This window comes from Sarcophilus harrisii, chromosome 5 (genome assembly GCF_902635505.1).
Source record: "Sarcophilus harrisii chromosome 5, mSarHar1.11, whole genome shotgun sequence".
NCBI classification, from domain to species: Eukaryota; Metazoa; Chordata; class Mammalia; order Dasyuromorphia; family Dasyuridae; genus Sarcophilus; species Sarcophilus harrisii.
Genome location: NC_045430.1, coordinates 168,439,763 through 168,458,056, shown reverse-complemented (window position 1 = coordinate 168,458,056; position 18,294 = coordinate 168,439,763).

Below are 18,294 nucleotides of genomic sequence, written 5' to 3'. Positions count from 1 at the left end.
GAGGGAAAAGATGCCAGCACACTTAGCATTCCACCCCATCCATTTAGACTCTTTTTAATAAAATAGTCTATCCACTTTGTCCTCTTCTTTATTTCTTGCTTGATAGCATCAAGAGTTTATTGTCTTCCGAAGTATAGGGTGCAAAGAAGTCAAAGGGAGGGAGGGAAAGGACTGTTTTAAGACCTCTTAGGATAATTAATGGTAAGTATTCTGCTAAAATGAAATTGTCCTAGATATTTTCAAGCATAAATTTAATAGGAGCTCTCAGTTTCTTCCTTAAGAATCTTGGGCAGGAATTTTTTTTTTTAGGAATTTAATCAACAATTAGATATTAAGATATCATTTATTAATTAAATTATTTATATGGTCTATTAATTAAAAGATAGTCTATAATCCAGGATAAGTGGTGAGATAGGGAACAATTTCAGTTTTTGAACAGGACTGAGTCATTTGATTTATAAAGATTTCAGTTCCTTATCTGAATAATATGGGAATTGGACCTAAGAGATCTAAGATGTTCCTCCCATTTCTGAATCTCTGTTTCTATGAAGATAATTCCTGTTTAGGAAAGTTTATTCATTCAGAGATTTGCAGAATGAATTGGAGGGGAAAGATGTGGAAGAAAAGACTCTCCTGGGTGACTTGTGAGAGAGCTTATTATGTAGCCTTAGTCCATGATGGAGAGTGGATTAAACTTCTGCTTCTGGTGGGACCTCTAAGTTTTTGTTATATTCTCAAGGCATCCAGAATAGCTGGCCACTGAGATGCCTACTAACTCCCCAGATTCTGAATAGGAGCACACATATACTGATGTCAAATATGGGATGAGCAAAAATAAGAAATTGAAACCTGCCCCTTATATATCTGTCTAAAGGACAAGATCCATAATGACCAAATGTCTTAAAGCTTCAATTCAATTCTGAGGGTACAGAGTAATAAGTGAATAACAATGGAAATGGAAGTGTTCAGACTAGGATCATGCCAGCAATGGAGATGCTAAAATGATATATCCATCTTTGAAACCTAGGGCATCTCCTCCAGGCTTGGCAGGCTTGGCCAGAGCCAAGAGACTTGGATTACACAGTTGCTGCTTCATGTTTTGTAGTGCTAGGCTTAAAATGGCTTTCCCCACTAGGATGGTGATTTTTTTTTTTTTACATTTTGCTTTATTATACTTTATAAAAGTTCCAGCTTCTTAATGGATCTCTTCACTTTCCATTTTTCTGATATTCCACTCTGCCCTACATATTAGAATACTTCCATATTAAGTTTCCTGATGTTCTGCTCCCATTATTTCAGTATTCAAAAGTCTTCTATAGATACTCATTATCTACTAATACAGCCTCTGCACTTTCACTTGTTTTTCAGAGCTCTCCACCATTGAATCCAACCTGCATTTCCTGTTTTTCCTCACCCTACTTTTCACTGTGTTCTTCCAAAACAGACTTCCTCCCCATTTCCCAGTGGTAATGAAGACAAAGATAGGCCATGTGCAAAGCTATCTTTCATCATTTTTGTCATATGTGTTGGTTTGGTGCTGTCTTTTCCAAGAACTGACTTCTGTTAAGGAGTAATTTCTTCAACAGGCTTTTATGTCTTTAAGCATTTCTTTTCTGTGTAAGAAACAGTTGCTGACCTGAAGGAGATTTAGCACTTTCCCTTCTTTCTTTTACCCTAAAGGGCCCTTTGGTCTGAAACCTAGGGCACACATTCTGGATTAGCTTCCTAGGGAAGCCTGGCCTCTCTTTAGTGAGGTTAAGCTCCTTTTCTCACATTGTAGTTCATTAAACCCACATCTCAGTGTCTTGAAGAAAATTTCTTAAAACTTATTTAAAATGGTTCTAGAGTCTCCCCAGAGAAGGGAAATAGAAAAATATTCAATGAATATGAATCTAATAAAGGACAGATATTTCTTTTATTTATGCAAAAGAAATGCTAAAAGACTCATCAATCATTGATAATATTTAAGCATTTATTAATTGATACTTATATCTGCTAGGAATCATAAACGTCAGAACGCAGAAATTTATGGAATTTTTCACATTTATCTTGGCTCAGAATAATCTCAATTTATGTCTTCTATAAAATCCATGCTAGTTCTTGGGCCAATGGTCATTTTCTCTGATGGAAGAACTTTGCCAACACTCAGATCCACTTCTTATAATAAGTACCTTTTGAACTCTCAAGGTCACCTGGATACATCTATCTCAAGAATGATACTTGATCACTTATTCAAGAAAGGAAACATTTAAGAAGTGAAAAAAAAAACTCTCTGAAGCTTGGGTACAAGCTCTGCCAATATTTGGCCAATGTCGGGAGAAAGAGCACTGCTTCTTTTCCTTCTATTCTGGAAAATTTAGTGAAAGAGAACTCTTTGGTGCATATAAGAACTGAAGGGAATGTAAGTGAGGTATGTGGGGAGGATGAAGTCATATCTTTTCAAAGATCCATTAAGTCATTGACTCTTTCTGTTTAGTGGTCTATAAGAGGATACTTCTTGGTCTTAAAAGTGCAAGAGTGATAGGTCACCCACAGCCATGAGGAAATATCTAGGAAACCACCACCCTCAAAGTTCCTAAAGAACATATAGTTGGAATAAAGAAGAACAGTTTTGCACATTCCCTGTTTAAGCCATGTTACATAAAATTTCTTACAGAGCAAGTGTTTTTCTTCACAAAATTTTCTAAGTCTGATATCCACTTTTGCTCTAGACTGATCCCTTTTTAACTTCTCTCATCTCCAATCCCTGTTAATATCTTACCCATCTCCATAGCCCATTCCTTGAAGCCTCTACTGGTTGCTTGGCCACTCCTCAGCATTTTTATGGTACTTTGTCATTATTTCATGTACTTATAATCTGCTAATTGATCTTAATTATTATTTAAGGACATTAGTTTCTACAGGAAGCAAACTATAAGAATAGGAATGATGTATTATTTATCCTAGATAGAGCAGAGGAAAGCTTTGAAAGTTTTGATTCCACTTAGGAGTCTAGAACTTTAGAGATCTAACTAAACTTTCTCATTTTAGACACAAAAAAACTGAGTTTCACAAAAATAAAGGGACATTGCAAAAGCTAGTAATCAAATACAGGTCTTCTAATATCAAATACAGAGCTCTTCCTACTATATCACATACTACTCTAGTTAAGCTCCTGGTTTTGTAATAAAGTATTTAAAAATATTTGATTTCATTTTTTTTACCATCATTCATGACTCCCACCTACTCCATACACAGTAAAATCTTACCTTGTAACAAATAAGTACAGTTAAGCAAAACAAATTAACACATAGACTATATCTAACACTGTCTCTTGGCCAAGTCACATAATGTCTGCCTTAATATCCATATCTGTAAAATGAGGGAATTGGACTAGATAGCCTCAGGGAACTTTTCCAGTTCTAGAGTTCTAATTTTATGATCTCCTGAGAAACAGGAGACAAGCTTCAACTTTAGTCTTCTGAGTCAGGATTAGTCAGTGTGTTGAGCACAGTTCAGAAGTCATTCAACTTTGTCTTTCCATGATTGTAGTCATCATGCAAAATTTTTTTCTGGTACTGTTCACTTTGCTTTGAATAGAGCCATCAACATCTTCCCAAGATTCTCTGAATTATTCATATTCTAAAAGAAAGCTTTTTGTTTTTTTTGCCAAAAGGGGAAAAAACTATTTTAAACTTACAGTTCAATTTAGAGACATGACTTTGGTGTCATGTCTGAATTTCTTAATTTTTAAGAGGTTTTTTAAAATTATATTAGTTGGCCTAAAAAATTAGATGTAACTCTATGAGACATAGAGTAAACCTGTTCTAATCCCTCAGTATGAAATGGCTTGACTCTAATGTAGTTTGCATGGATTATGCCATCTTTTTTGGAGTAAAGGATTGTACTCTACAAGCAAGTCAAATCCAAGCATACATGAAACTCTAAAGAGCAAATTACTACTACCTTGTTGTAGTTATTACAGGTCTTATTTTCTTACTCATATTTTTTTCATTTGTTAATGTCAAATACTAATCTATAATCTGCCTGTAATCTCCTGGATCTTGGATTCAGATATGTGAAAAAGATCTGTTTCTCCCATGCTTAGTTCTGTTAGAATCAGGTTTAACTGTTACTTAATAAATTCTGTAGCATAACAATCTATGCTTAGAATACAAAAATGAAATGTCTTTTAAGTGTTTTCCTGGGAGAAAGATGGGCACATACAGAACCATCCACATTCTCTCACTCAAAGTTGTAAGGCTAGGGTTTGGGTTTAAAGTTTATGCTTAAGAAGCAGAATGAATTTATTTAATCTGGGTTCTAAATCTATGACTGTAGCTTTATCAGTTCTATCCTTAATCTGCTCCATTGAGTTGATATATCTAGGCATATGAAATTAAAAAAAAAAAAAACTAACCAATGACATCTCACCACCCACCTGGGCCAGTCAAAGATTGTCATTACTAAAATCCTTCTAGTAGTTTTCCCCTGGCTCCTGGGAGACTCAGAAAGATTGTTTGTGCAGATATGTCTTGGACTCTGATTCTGGCAGACCATCAGAGGACTCAAGCTTCTAAGGCCTTATTTGAGGAATCTTTACTCCTGATCACAGAGACTTATGTAGTGGAAAAATGACACCAGAGGCACACCAACTGGTCTTAACTATCATGACAGAACAGAGGATTAGAGATGACTTTACATAATTAGGTTCTACTCCATTCTATATTAAGTCCCACCTGGATGCCACCAATGAAAAAAACAAAGCATAAGCTCATGACCTCTAGCTCTAAGCAGGAGGTAAGAAAGGTGGGGAAAACATGATAGCCTGCACTTTCTGATGCTTCTTAGGGGTCTGGAAGTTCCATCAGAATAACAGATTTGAAGAGACAAAGAATATTATAAATAATTACTTCAAGGATCAAATGGGAACAGAAAAATAATGGCAGGTAGAACTATGACTTCTTGATTTCTTAAAATAAGGATAGCCCTAGGTAAAATACCATGATTAGTGATTTTTTTTTTTTGAGAAACCACAGGTAACTTTCAAAGATAAAATGCTTGTGAAGTAGTGGCTCTCTGAGACATTTCTTTTTCAAAGAGATGTCCCTATTCAAGAAAGTCATGCCAATTAAGAAATCATTAGTATCTATGTGGGTATATGTTATAAGACATATGTTTTTTACCATGTTATCCATGAAATCACTACAAACCCTGCCATACTGGCATATTTCTTGAAATAGTTATGTGAAAATATTATTGAACTGCCTATAATGTGAAGAACAGATTTGCTTTCTCTGGAAAGTTTCACAAAATATGAGTGTCCCATCTTACAAACCAACCAAAACTATGGAAGAAAAGGCATTAAAGATATATTGAGAGTCTGTTTTTTTTGGTAGCAATGTAAACCATTTTAGTATTGTGATCAACATGTTTCAATCACTAAAGTTCAGTCAAAAGTCAGTAAATTAATAAGTAGATTGTGCCTTTTCAAGGCATTTGTGTATTTACCTGATGGATATTGCCTTCATTAAGGATTATTTTGCATTAAGATATTGTTTGTTCAGCTTAGGATAGCAAAAAAAAGTACTATATATTTTTTATATTTTATATATTTTTATATTTTATTTTATTATTTTTATATATTTTTATTTTTCATTTTATATATTATTTTTATATAATTTTATATATATTTTATTTTATATATTATTAAAAGTTAATCTTCTCTATACACTTCATTAATTATCTAGACATATGATATTTAGAAAAAAAAAGGTAACCAATGACATATTTCATCACCTACCTGGAACAATAAAAGATTGTCAATATGAAATCCAGGATCCTTTTCTTTCTTATAGTTTTCCCTTAGCTCCTGGGAAACTCAGAAAGAGAGTCTGCTTGTACAGATATGTCTTGGACTCTGATTCTGGCAGACCATCAGAGGACCAAAGCTTCTAAGGGCCTTATTTGAAGAATCTTTACTCCTGATCACAGAGACTTATGTAATGGAAAAGGTCTCAGGAACACTTGTTCTGAACTGGGGTCCCTTGATCAGAGGATTGACTAAGCAGTTGATAGGCTCACAAATCCAACATAGAATCCCTTTAGGAAGGGAAAGTAAAAAAGCAAAGATCAGAAGCATGAGATTTCTGTACCAAGATTGTTCAGTCAAAGAGGGAAATTGAAGCATCTGGTTAAGAGGGCTGGGCAGACATAAACCTAGATTGGTGAATCTGGATAAGCAGGTAAAGTAAGGAGCCAAGAAAATTGATTAGGAAAAAAATAAATTCCCAAATGAGAAACAAGGACTGAAATGAATCCAATTAAAGGCTGACAGCAAGACAGGTGAACTACTTGCTGATGACTAGTAGATTTGGAAACTTTTAAAAAATGGATAGTATGTGCTTCTCAGTATCTTGAATGCCAGTGCCTCATAGAATCTAGGACCCGAAAATTTCCCTGCTGAAACAAACAAAAACCCCCCTTAAGAACCATTTCACAAAGTTTAAATCTCTTAGTTGATTCTCAAGATTTTCAAGAGCACAATGCGTCCTCAACCTATTTATCCATGTAACTACTACTCTAGTCAGACTGGATGGATGAATTTATTTGTTAAGCTCTTATTGAAACCCAACCATCTCCAAAGGTTTCCAGGACATTATAAAACATGTCTAGCAACTGACTTTATTTAGAGTTTTAATATTGAGGCTTTCAAAATATTTAGTAACCATTTGCTCATTCATCCATGGAGTTGAACAATTTATAGGAATCAAAGAAAATCATTTTGGTCTATGATAGATAAATTCACCCTACATTCATTTCCACTTCTGTACATTTACTTATATTGTTCCTCTTGTCTGAAATTTCCTCTGCCTATCAAATTCTACTCATCTACTGAATCCCAGATAAAATCTTGCTTCTTCTATGAAGTCTTTCCAATATTATCTTGCCCCTTTTTCCTGAAGGTTAGAATGGATTTGAGGATTTTTTTTTGTAATCAGTGATGATCCCAAAATTATCATGAGAACCACAAAATATAATGCTAATGGCATATGTTAAAGACTATGTGTGCCTCTGTTCCTGCTGACTTCCAAATTCTTAAAGCATCTATAGTATATACCATATAACATTAAATTATATTACAATTTACTGTGGGTTTTATGTTTAAGAGTCTAGTCTTCTCTTTCCAAGTAAATTATAAGTTCTTTATGCCTTTTGCTTCTAGATGCTCCCACAATAGCTATAACAAAATTGAGTACATGATTGGCATTTAACAAATATTTGTTTGTTGGTTAGTCCTAAATACTCTTTTGTTAAACTTACCCTTTTCACTAAAAGAGTATAGTAGAATAAATCAAAAATTAGTTTGAGAAGAATCAACAATACATAATTGTTGTTACATGCATACATTGTTACATACATAATTATTACATAATAAACAACAAAACATAATATCATTTGCCATTATTGATTGGTATTAGTTTGGGGAATCTTGATGATATATATCTAGTGCCCTCAAGAATCATAAACACTTACTAAATGCCTAATCTGAATAACTAACTCTCCTAAATACTGATGGTGCAAACATAAATCTTTGCCCTTTAGGAGCTAACATTCTATGGAGGGATTGGTACAGATAGAAATAAGAATGATATAAGTATGAGGGGAGGAACGTGCTTTAGGAAAACTTGAGGCATCATATATGTAACATTTATCATATCAAATCCAAAGATACCACAAGATGACTAAATCACCATCTCAGAGCTTTGGTGTCTGATGCTACTTAAAAGAATAAATGAAGCAGTATTCTGAAAGCAGCATGATAGATTCCTTCACCATGCACCATGATCCAGCCTGAGCTGATTAACCAACTCCAACTATTTCTGTACTTGTCCCAGGGAACTTCTGTTATTTTAATAGGCAATTACTCAGAGTCCAAGAGCTTTATGAGGAATCAGAGATATAAACTTATGGATAAATAGGTGTGAGGTGTCCTTGTTTGGACCATGAAATCTGGAAGATGATATCATGATTTGCGACTGAATTGGACTGGAGCAAGCAAGGGCTGTGCAAACTCACCTGTCTCACTTTCTTCTCCGGAGCCATCTGGATCCAGTGGCCAGATATAGATCAGGACGACTGGTGTGAGATGTTTCAAGTGAAGCACTCTCACCTTCTGTAAATGATTAATGGAAGGGAGGCATCAATACAAAAACAGAAGACTTGAAAGCTCCAGAGTTAGCAATCTGATGAAGTGGTCTAGTGCCAAACCAGCTTCTGGGGTTGTCACATGGCCTTGGGGAAGCGCTTTCCAAAATGGGTTGAAACCACAATATTGATATAATGGGCTCTTTGCCAACTCAGAGTCTGAGCCCAGGCAGGCTGGATAAAAGATTCCAGTGGCTATATTAACAGCAAGGTATTGTGTGAAGCCTCCCAGGACACACTCATGAAGTCAGCATCAGGCAACAATTGGACTGGGTGGAAAAGGTGAGAAAGGGAAGAAGAGGGAAAACAGCAGCAGCAGCAGCAAATCCCCTTACCTGGTTTGGATGCTGAGGCAGAGATTACTTGTATTAGGTGACATCTTTTTTGGATGGGATTTGACCTGTAGTATGTGTGAAGCTTGGACCGTTAAGTGGCTCAGTGGATGGAGTATAGTACATAGTCCTCCTCCTGAATTCAAATTTGGCCTCAGACACTAGCTATGTGACACTGGGCAATCACTTAACACTGTTTGTTTCAGTTTCCTCATTTTACAAGTGAGCTGGAAAAGGAAATGACAATCCATTCTACTATCTCTGCCAAAAAAAATCCCAAATGGGGTCATGTAGAGTTAGGCATAAAATTAAAAATAACTGAACAGCGTATCTGATCCTATATCATAATAAACTATGTTAACACAACTCATTCTATCTTCTATTAACAGAATTCTGTGCTTTTATAGGAAACGGAGAGTGCACAAAAGTAAATGAAGGTAAGCAGATAAAGAGCTTTCCCATAAGCTATCTTCTCTGTGGGTAGAACAGCTGGGTCCTAAATACAGTAGATAGATCTAGGAGTATTTAGTTTAAATCAGCCTGATATGGGTAAAGTCAGTAGCATTGTGCCTACATAGCTACTAGTCGGTCTAAGATGGTTCACCAGGGTTCACTATCTTGTCTGTGGGCCCATATGATAGCACAGCTGATTTGGTAGGAGGCTACTAATGATACCCCGAAATATGAAAAAGAGTCTGATCACAAGCAACTTGTCATAATAATTAAATAACCACACCCAAACTATCTATGCTGGTGAAATGGAAGATTAGATTCATTACAATACTCCCCCCCAAAAAAAACCTTCTTTTTTTGGACTTCTGAACACATTCTTTGCCATGTTTTCATTTTCCCCTGTTGATTAATTTCTGGATTATGCTTTTCTTAGGCTAATATTAAAACAACTTATTTTCTTTTAGCTCATGCTGTTAGCCAGTGGAGATGGCTCAAAGGTAATTGGATATCAGGGAACATTTCATGCTGAGATTGAAAATTTGGCCATAAATAAGTTAAAAAATACATTGTCAGCACCCAAACCAACTTTAGCTAACTGCTTTTTAGAAATGATCTATGATTAAAAAAAAAGTCAAATGTGGATGCCCATCAGAAACTTGTGTGATATCTCTCCACCATTGGAAGTGACCTGATTTATTTGACCTGATTATGTAGGATTTCATAGTTGTATACAAAATAGTCCTATTATGTTACATTGAATAATTTGTCATTTGGGAACAATTGTGATAGAAGGTGGTTTTAGTTAATTTTTTTTCTTAAAGGTATGTTATAACACAACGTTTAAAACTGAACAAGTAAAGGAGTGGAAATGTAGGAATATTCAAAAGTAATATTTCATAGATGCTTTGGGCTACAAAGTGGAGATAGAAAATTGACTCTAAAAATTGTGTAGATTATGATCAAACATCTTGGTTTATTTTTCCCATTTAGATTTAGTCAACAATGCTGTGAAATCATGCAAGTTTTCTGTACCTCCTCCTTATTTTAAATAATGTTTCCTAGCACATTAAATAAAAGTATAGTGAAAAGTAAAATAATTTTGGAAGATAAGGTAAAGAAGCTATTTTCCTATTAAAATTTCAAGAAGCTCACAGTTTTTAGCCTTCCCTGAGCTTATCAGTTATAGATTCGTTTACTGACAGAAAGAGGGAAGTACTTTTGATATGGGTTATATTTTTCAATTTTTATTAAGCTTTTCTTGCATAGAATTTTATCTGTCTTAGACCCAGATGACTTTCTCTGAATCTTGTGAATTGTTCAGTCCTATGGATGAATGAGCAAATGGTTTTTAAATGTTTTGGAATTCTTAGTCTAAAAACTGGTAATAGAGCCAATTGCTAGATACTTTCAACAAGAGATTTATAAATAAAATTCTCCTTTTCTTTGAGCCTGTAAAGTTCTTCTTTGGTTACTTCATGCCTTTTTGGGTCTGGCAGAAATACAGATTCCTTGTATTTAATGCTGTTAGACCATCACTTAGTTTAGCTAAGGGAGGGGCCTGGCCACAATGTGTGCCTGCTCCCTCTGACCCCTTCTGCAAAGGTTGGCTTACATCAACCTTGGTCAGCCACAGCTTGGTTCTGTGGTGTCCCATGGATAGCTTGATAGCTCAAAAGAAGATTGATTAAGAAGCTGATTTATTTGAGTCTTTGATGAAAACCATCCCTCTTGTTCGTGGGGCATCTAGGTGGCAAAGTGACTAGAATGCCAGGTCTCAAGTCAGGAAGACTCATCTTCTCAAGTTCAAATATGGCCCGTTATATGACCCTGTACACTTTGTCCTGTTTTGCCTTAGTTTCCTCTCCTGTAAAATGAGCTAGAAATGGCAAACCACTAGTATTTTTGCCAAGCAAACCTCAAATGAGGTCATGAAGAGTTGGACACAACTGAAATGATTGAACAAAAATAATCTCTCTTGAAGCCTTACTCCATAACCTTGTAGTCTAATAGCTGCACAAAACTGAGGATACTTGACAGCAAGTAATTGAAGAGAGTAGGACAGAGGATATAGCTCTAGGGTTAAAATCAGGAAGGTCTGGGTTTGAATCTTGCTTCAGATATTTGGTAGCTGGGTGACCCTGGATACTTCATTTAACTTCTCTCAAATTGTTTTCTCATCCATAAATAGGGAGAGATAAGAGCACTTATCTCCTAGAGTGGTTATAAAGGTCAAATGAGATAATGTACCTAAAGAATTTGTAAATTTTAAATTTTAATATATACTATAACTGCTATAACACACATACACAATATGTATATACAATACATATACACATACATATGCACACATGAAGAAAATACATATATACACATATAAACATATAAATATATAGATATATACATACATAAATATACACAATATATACATACATATACAAACATATACAGACATGCATATAAACACACAAAAAACAAGGTCCAAATAATTAAAATAAAGAAATGCAAGGCAAATCAAACCAACTTTTAGGTTCTACTTCATATCCATTAGATTAGCAAAAATGACCAGAAAGGACTGGCACATTAATGTACTGTTCATAGAGCTGAAGAATTTTCCAACTATTCTGGAAAGTAGTTTGGAACCAAAATCACTAAACTGTGTATACCTTTTGATGAAGGAATACTACTACTAGGCCTATATTCTAAACAGGTCTAAGAAAAAAGAAAATGACTGAGAAGTACAAATGCGTTTTTTTTCCTTTTTTTAATAGAATTTTATTTTTCCAAATATATGAAAAGATAGTTTTCATCATTCTTTTTTTTTTTTTTTTTTTTTTTTTTTTGCTGAGGCAATTTGAGTTAAGTGACTAGCCCAGAGCCACATAACTGAGAAGTGTTAAATGTCTCAAACCAGATTTTGAACTCAGGCCCTCCTGACTTCAGGACTGGTGTTTTATCCACTGCAACACTTAGCTGTACCTCAACATTCATTTTTGTAAGACTTTTTATTCCAAATTTTTCTCTCTCCCTCCCTTACTTCCCCTCTCTCCAAGACAGTAAGCAATCTGATATAGATGAAATATGTGCAATTCTTTTAAACATATTTCCATACTTGTCATGCTGTGCAAGAAAAATCAAACTAAAAGGGAAAAAACACGAGAAAGAAAAACAAATGAACAAAAAAGGTGATAATACTATGCTTTGATCCACATTCAGTCTCCATAATTCTTTCTCTGGATGTGGATGACATTTCCATCCCAAGTCTATTGGAATTGTCTTGAATCATTGCATTGCTGAGAAGAGCCAAGTCCATCACAGCTGATCACACAAGATCAACACATCTTGTTATTACTGTGTACAATGTTTTCCTCACTTCAATTAGGCTTACTTCATGTAGGTAGCATCAGTTCATGTAAGACTTTCGAGGTTTTTCTGAAATCATCCTGTTCATCATTTCTTATAGAACAATAATATTCCATTATATTAATATACTATAACTTATTCAGCCATTCTCCAATTCATGGGCAGTACAAATGTATTTATAACAACTCCTTTTGTAATGGCAAAGAACTGGGATGGCCAAACAGGCTTATAGTCGTGAATGAAATGAAACATTACTGAACCATAAAAAGTGATGAAAGGGGTGATTTCAGAGAAACTTGGGAAGATTTGTAAGAATTGATTCACAATAAAGTGATCTGAACCAGGAGAGCAATTCATTCAGTAGCAGTATTACAGACTTGGAAAGACTTTGAAACACAGATCATTACAATGACCAAGCAGGATTTCAGAGAACTGAGGACAAAGCTATCTAGTGACTACAAGTAAAGAACTTGAGATGCAGAATGAGGCATATATATTTGGATATATATATTGGTCAATGTGGGGATTTGTTTTGCTTGACTCTACATATTTGTTATGAGTTCTGTTTTTCTTTTCAATTGCTAGGGTTAGGTAGGAGGGAGAAAAGATAAATGTTTATTAATTGAATAAAATTATATTTAAAAATAAAATCTAAAAGATTCTTTGAAGATATAGTTAAGTACATTCATTTTTTCCCCCAAAAGTCCTATGTGAGCTAAATCTTGGCTCTGATTTAGAATATTATTATGTACAGTGGAATAATAGTTGAAATGTATATGTTGTTTTCAGGTTTCCAAAGATTATATAATAATTTCATTTGATCTTTAAAACAAGATTATGAGGCAGGTGCTATAACTATTCTCATGATACAGAAGAAACTGAGCTTCAATGCTTTTAAGATATTTAATCCTGACCAGACAATATACATTGAGGTAAGATAAGAAATCAGATTTTCTAGACTACTAGTCTATCATCCAATAAGCTATATCATGATGTCCCTAATGAGAATTATCTAATTATTTTAAAATCAAACATATATCTGAATAAATGACTGAAATTTTCAGTTTTTACCCATACTGTTTAGTTACAGATTCTGCCTATTTGTTTAAGCCCCTGTAGCAAAGTATTACTTTGCTTTGGTTTACTTTGGTTTCCATGTCCCTGAATGCTAAAGGAAACCATGTCTCTTAAGAATTCTACCACTCATTTATATTCTTTATTTCTACCTATCTTTTATTTTCTTTCCTATCTATCTTCACACAATTTGTCTTTCTCTTTCTTTGCTTTTCCCCTTGTTCATAATCCTCTGGTGCCTGATGCTTATGGGCACCTCTTTTAATATCATTCCGAACAAAAGAAAATGATTGATCTCATTGATGTTGAGAATCAGTGTAAGGATCCAAAGTCCACTCTCTTAAGTAAAGAACAAACAACATCCTTTATTTTCACCACTCTCAGATATACAAGGATCAATTGGGCAAAAGTTTTACCTGTTAACAAAGAAAAAAAGGTTTTTTAAAATACCTTTTCTCATCCTCTCCACCTTAAATTTTTATTATATATTATCCAGGAAAGAAGGAATGGATATTAAATATCTTTAAGAGAGATCCTAATCAACCTCTGAGTATTTCCTTAATTGCATTTTTAAATGATATTTGTCAACAAAAGTCCTACATCACTTGGTCCAAAGTACCTTTCTGAAAGAACTTCATTCAGGTTTTTGAATTCTCTCTAGAGAAATGTATGACCAGAAAAAATTAGAATGAGTCACATATTGAGAATAGGGAGACTACCAATAGATATCCCTTGTGCTCCATTCATTGTAAAACTAGTGACCCCCAAGACATTGATGAGATACCCTGTAATGCCTGACCAAATCTTCCACCATCCTTCTGGCTCCTGCTCACATACAGCTGAGTGATGCTAGAAAGTGTTCCTCAATTGAGCTGATTAGATCCACTATAAATTTATGATATCTAATCTAGGCTAGGTTTTCATTTCAGCAAAACAATCCTACTCCGTAACTGATTCTCTGTCTCCTCACAGAGGCCATTCCAAAGGATTTTGTGTTCCCTTAGGCACAGCAAGGTGCCAAAAGGTAGATAGAATGAATGTTGGAATTGGAGACAAGGAAAACCTGAATTCAAATTCTGCCTTAGACACTTAGTAGCTGTGAAATCCTGGGCAAGTTTTGGAACTTGTTTTATTTGGTTTCCACAGCTTTGAAAGGGGGATCATAACTACCTACCTCAGAAGGTTGATGAGGATCAAATGAGATAATATTTGTAAAGTACTTAGTACAGTGTCTGGTGCTTAATAGGTGCTATATAAATTCCCTCCCTTCCCACATGAATATTCAGGTTCTTAATATTTAATTAAGGCTCCTGGAAGGTCTCCTCCTTATCAGGTAGAGATTTTTCAGGTAAGTACTCTCCTACTTTCTCCTTCTTCCCAGCATCCTGAGTTCTTCTTTTTTAAAAAGTAGAATATTTAATAACTTGCTAGGCAACATGGTGCAATAGAAAAAGAACTGTATTTGGTTTTATCTTCATGTTTTCCACTGAAAAAGGCAATTGCCAATCCTCAAGATGTAGACATATCAGATGAGTGGAATCTCAAAGTTGCAGGACTCTTGTTAATTCTAAAAACAGAACTATCTCTCTATTTCTCTGTCCTAGTTCCTTGGAGTCCAGGCTCAACTTACTTACAAGATGGAGTTTCCCTCCACTTTCCACAGCCTCATATCCAGAACCTGGGAAGTCCTGGAAAATTATTTCAAATCACCTTCCTTCTCTATGTCCTCCTCGATCCACTGAGAAAGCAATTACAAATATGTATAAGTCATCAGGATAGTTTTAAAAAATCAGCAAGCCAGCAAATAAACATTTATTAAATACATACTCTATGCTAGGCACTGTGGTAAGCTCTGGAATACAAAATGAGGCAATAAGATAGCCCTTGCCTCAAGGAGTTACAATGAAATAAAATATTTATTATTTCTTCTCCTTTTCCTCTCCTTTTCTTCCTTCTTCTCCTTCCTTTCTTCCTCTTCTTCCTTCTTTTTCTTTCTATTTTTAACATCTATCTAATGACTTATCTTTAGCAGCATCTTTGTAACAGGACATCACCTAAGCAAAATCATCATACTGGCCATGTCTTATTTTTTTTTTGGTAAATTTATTTATTTTTATACACATATGAATCAAATTGGGAGAGAAAAAATCAGAGCCAAAGTGAAAAACCATGGGAGAGAGAAAAAAAAAACAGAAAAAAGAATTGAGCAGAGCATGTGTTGATTTATATTCCATCTCCTTAGTTCTTTTTTTAGATGTAGATGGCATTTTCTATCCAAAGATCTATTGGAATTGCTTTGGATCTCTGAATCACTGAGAACCAAGTCTTTCATAGTCAATTATCATACATTTTTGCTGTTATTGTGTACAATGTATTCCTGGTTCTGCTTGTTTTGTTCAGCATCAGTTCATGTAAATCTTTCCAGGCCTTGCTAAAATTAACTTGTTGATCTTTTTTTTTTAATAGAATGATAATATTCCATTATCTTCATACACCACAACTTGTTTAGCCTTAATTGATAGGCATCTACTCATTTTCCAATTCTTTGCTACCACAAAAAGAGTTGTTAGAAACACTTTTGCACATGTGGGTCCTTTTCCCTCCTTTAAGATTTCTTGGGATACAGACCCAATAATGACACTGCTAGGTCAAAGATATGCAAAGTTTTATAGTCCTTGGGGCATAGTTCAAAACTGCTCTCCAAAATGGTTGGATCATTTCACAATTCTACCAACAATGCATTGATGTACCAGTTTTCCCACAATTCCTCCACCATTTATCATTATCTTTATCTGTCATTTTAGCCAATCTGAGAGATATGAGGTAAAAACCTCAGAGTTGTTTTAATGTGCATTTCTCTAATCAATAGTGATTCAGAGCATTTTTCATATAACTATAGATGACTTTAATTTCATCATCTGAAAATTGTTTGTTTGTATCCTTTGACAATTTATCATTTGGGAAATGACTTGTATTTTTATGAATTTGACACAGTTCTTTAGATATTTTAAAAATGAGACTTTTATCAGAAACACTGGCTGTAAAGATTTTTCCCAGCTTTGTACTTCCCTTTTAATCTTATTTATATTGGTTTTGTTTGTGCAAAATCTTTTTAATTTAACGTAATCAAAATTGCCCATTTTGCTTTTCATAATGTTCTCTAGTTCTTCTTTGGTCATAAATTCCTTCCTTCTCCAAAGATCTGATAGAAAAATTATCTTTGCTCTCCTAATTGTTTATGGTATCTTTTATGCTCAAACCATGTACCCATTTTAACTTTATTTTGGCATGGGGTGTGAGATGTAGGTCTATGCCGAGTTTCTGATATATTATTTTCCAGTTTTCCCATAAATTTTTGTCAAATAATGAGTTCTTATTCCAGAAGCTGGAGTTTGGGAGTTTATCAAATACTAGATTACCATAGATCTTGATTATTGTATCATATGTATCTGATCTATTCCACTGATCCATCACTTTATTTCTTACATAGTACCAAATGTTTTTGATGACTGTTGCTTTCTAATATAGTTTTAGGTTTCATACTGGCCATGTTTGATGTTTTATGTCTTTCTGTCTGTTCTCTGCCACTTTCTTGGAGAGAGGAAGAACTGTTTTTACCCTCTGAAGACAAGACTGGCCACTGTATGGATCAAAATTGCTTTACATTTGAATTTTGACATTTGCATATGTGAACAAACTGTTTTCATTATGGAAGTAGTATCTACTTCTTTTGCACTGTTTTAGTTCATACATTTCTTACTGCTTCTGTGAAACTTGTTCTTTATGATACAATAGTATTCCATTATAATGATTTATAGTAGTAGTAGTAGTAGTAGTAATAGTAGTAATAGTAGTAAAAGTAGTAGTAGTAGTAGTAATAGTAGTAAAAGTAATAGTAGTAGTAGTAGTGGTGGTGGTAGTAGCAGTAGAAGTAGCTAGCATTTATGTAATGTTTCGAGGTTTGCAAAGAGTTTTTCATTGATTATTCCCTTTCATTTATCACAAGATTCTCACCATTTAAAAGGCTGCCATAAGTAATTTTGCATATATCAGTATATTTGCTGAGTAAAAGAAAAAAAAAAAGATTGGCAACCTTTCTAGTATAGTTCCATAGGGCTTTCCAGAAGACTGGAACCAATTCATAGTTCTACTAACTGTGTCTGTCTTGCCATAATACCTCCAAAATTTACCATTTCCATTTTTTTCATCCATGGGTGTAAAATAAAATTTTAGAGTTGCTTTAATTTGCACTTTTTTTTAGCATTAGTGATTTGTCCATTAACTAGTGTCTTAGAGCATCAGCATAAATTTCCTGAAGACATCAATCTAGATGAAACAGCAGATAGGGAGCCTGACTTGAAGTCACAAATACCTGAGTTTAAATTCTGCCTCAGTTACCATCTACATGACTTTGAGGAAGGAGCTTAAACTTTCTCCATTTCAGTTTTCTTAACTGTACAATAGGGATTTTGTTCATTCATGTAACTAAAAATTGTAATGGTTTCTTTTGTGATTCTTTATCCCTTATTTGATTCAGGATCCCCGTTAATCTTTAGGGAGAAACTGGATTTCTTGTAGATGATGAGAAAATATCTTCTAGGTTTTCTTCTGTTGCTCATGACATTGTGCTGACTGCATGAATCCCCCAAGTATACAAAAGTTTGGTCTAATGATTCACAAAAGAAAAGCTAGGCAGACATAAAACATGAATTAATCTCAGAACTGAGCAAGTGGAGGAGAGAACACTACATTGTTTTTGAAAATTGAAAAGGTTTTTTAATTACTCTGACCCTGAATCAACATTTTTCTACTATTGTCATATTTATTTATATAACAACATCATTTTTGAAAAACTAGAATTGAGGATTATTTTAAAGGGCAATAGAAG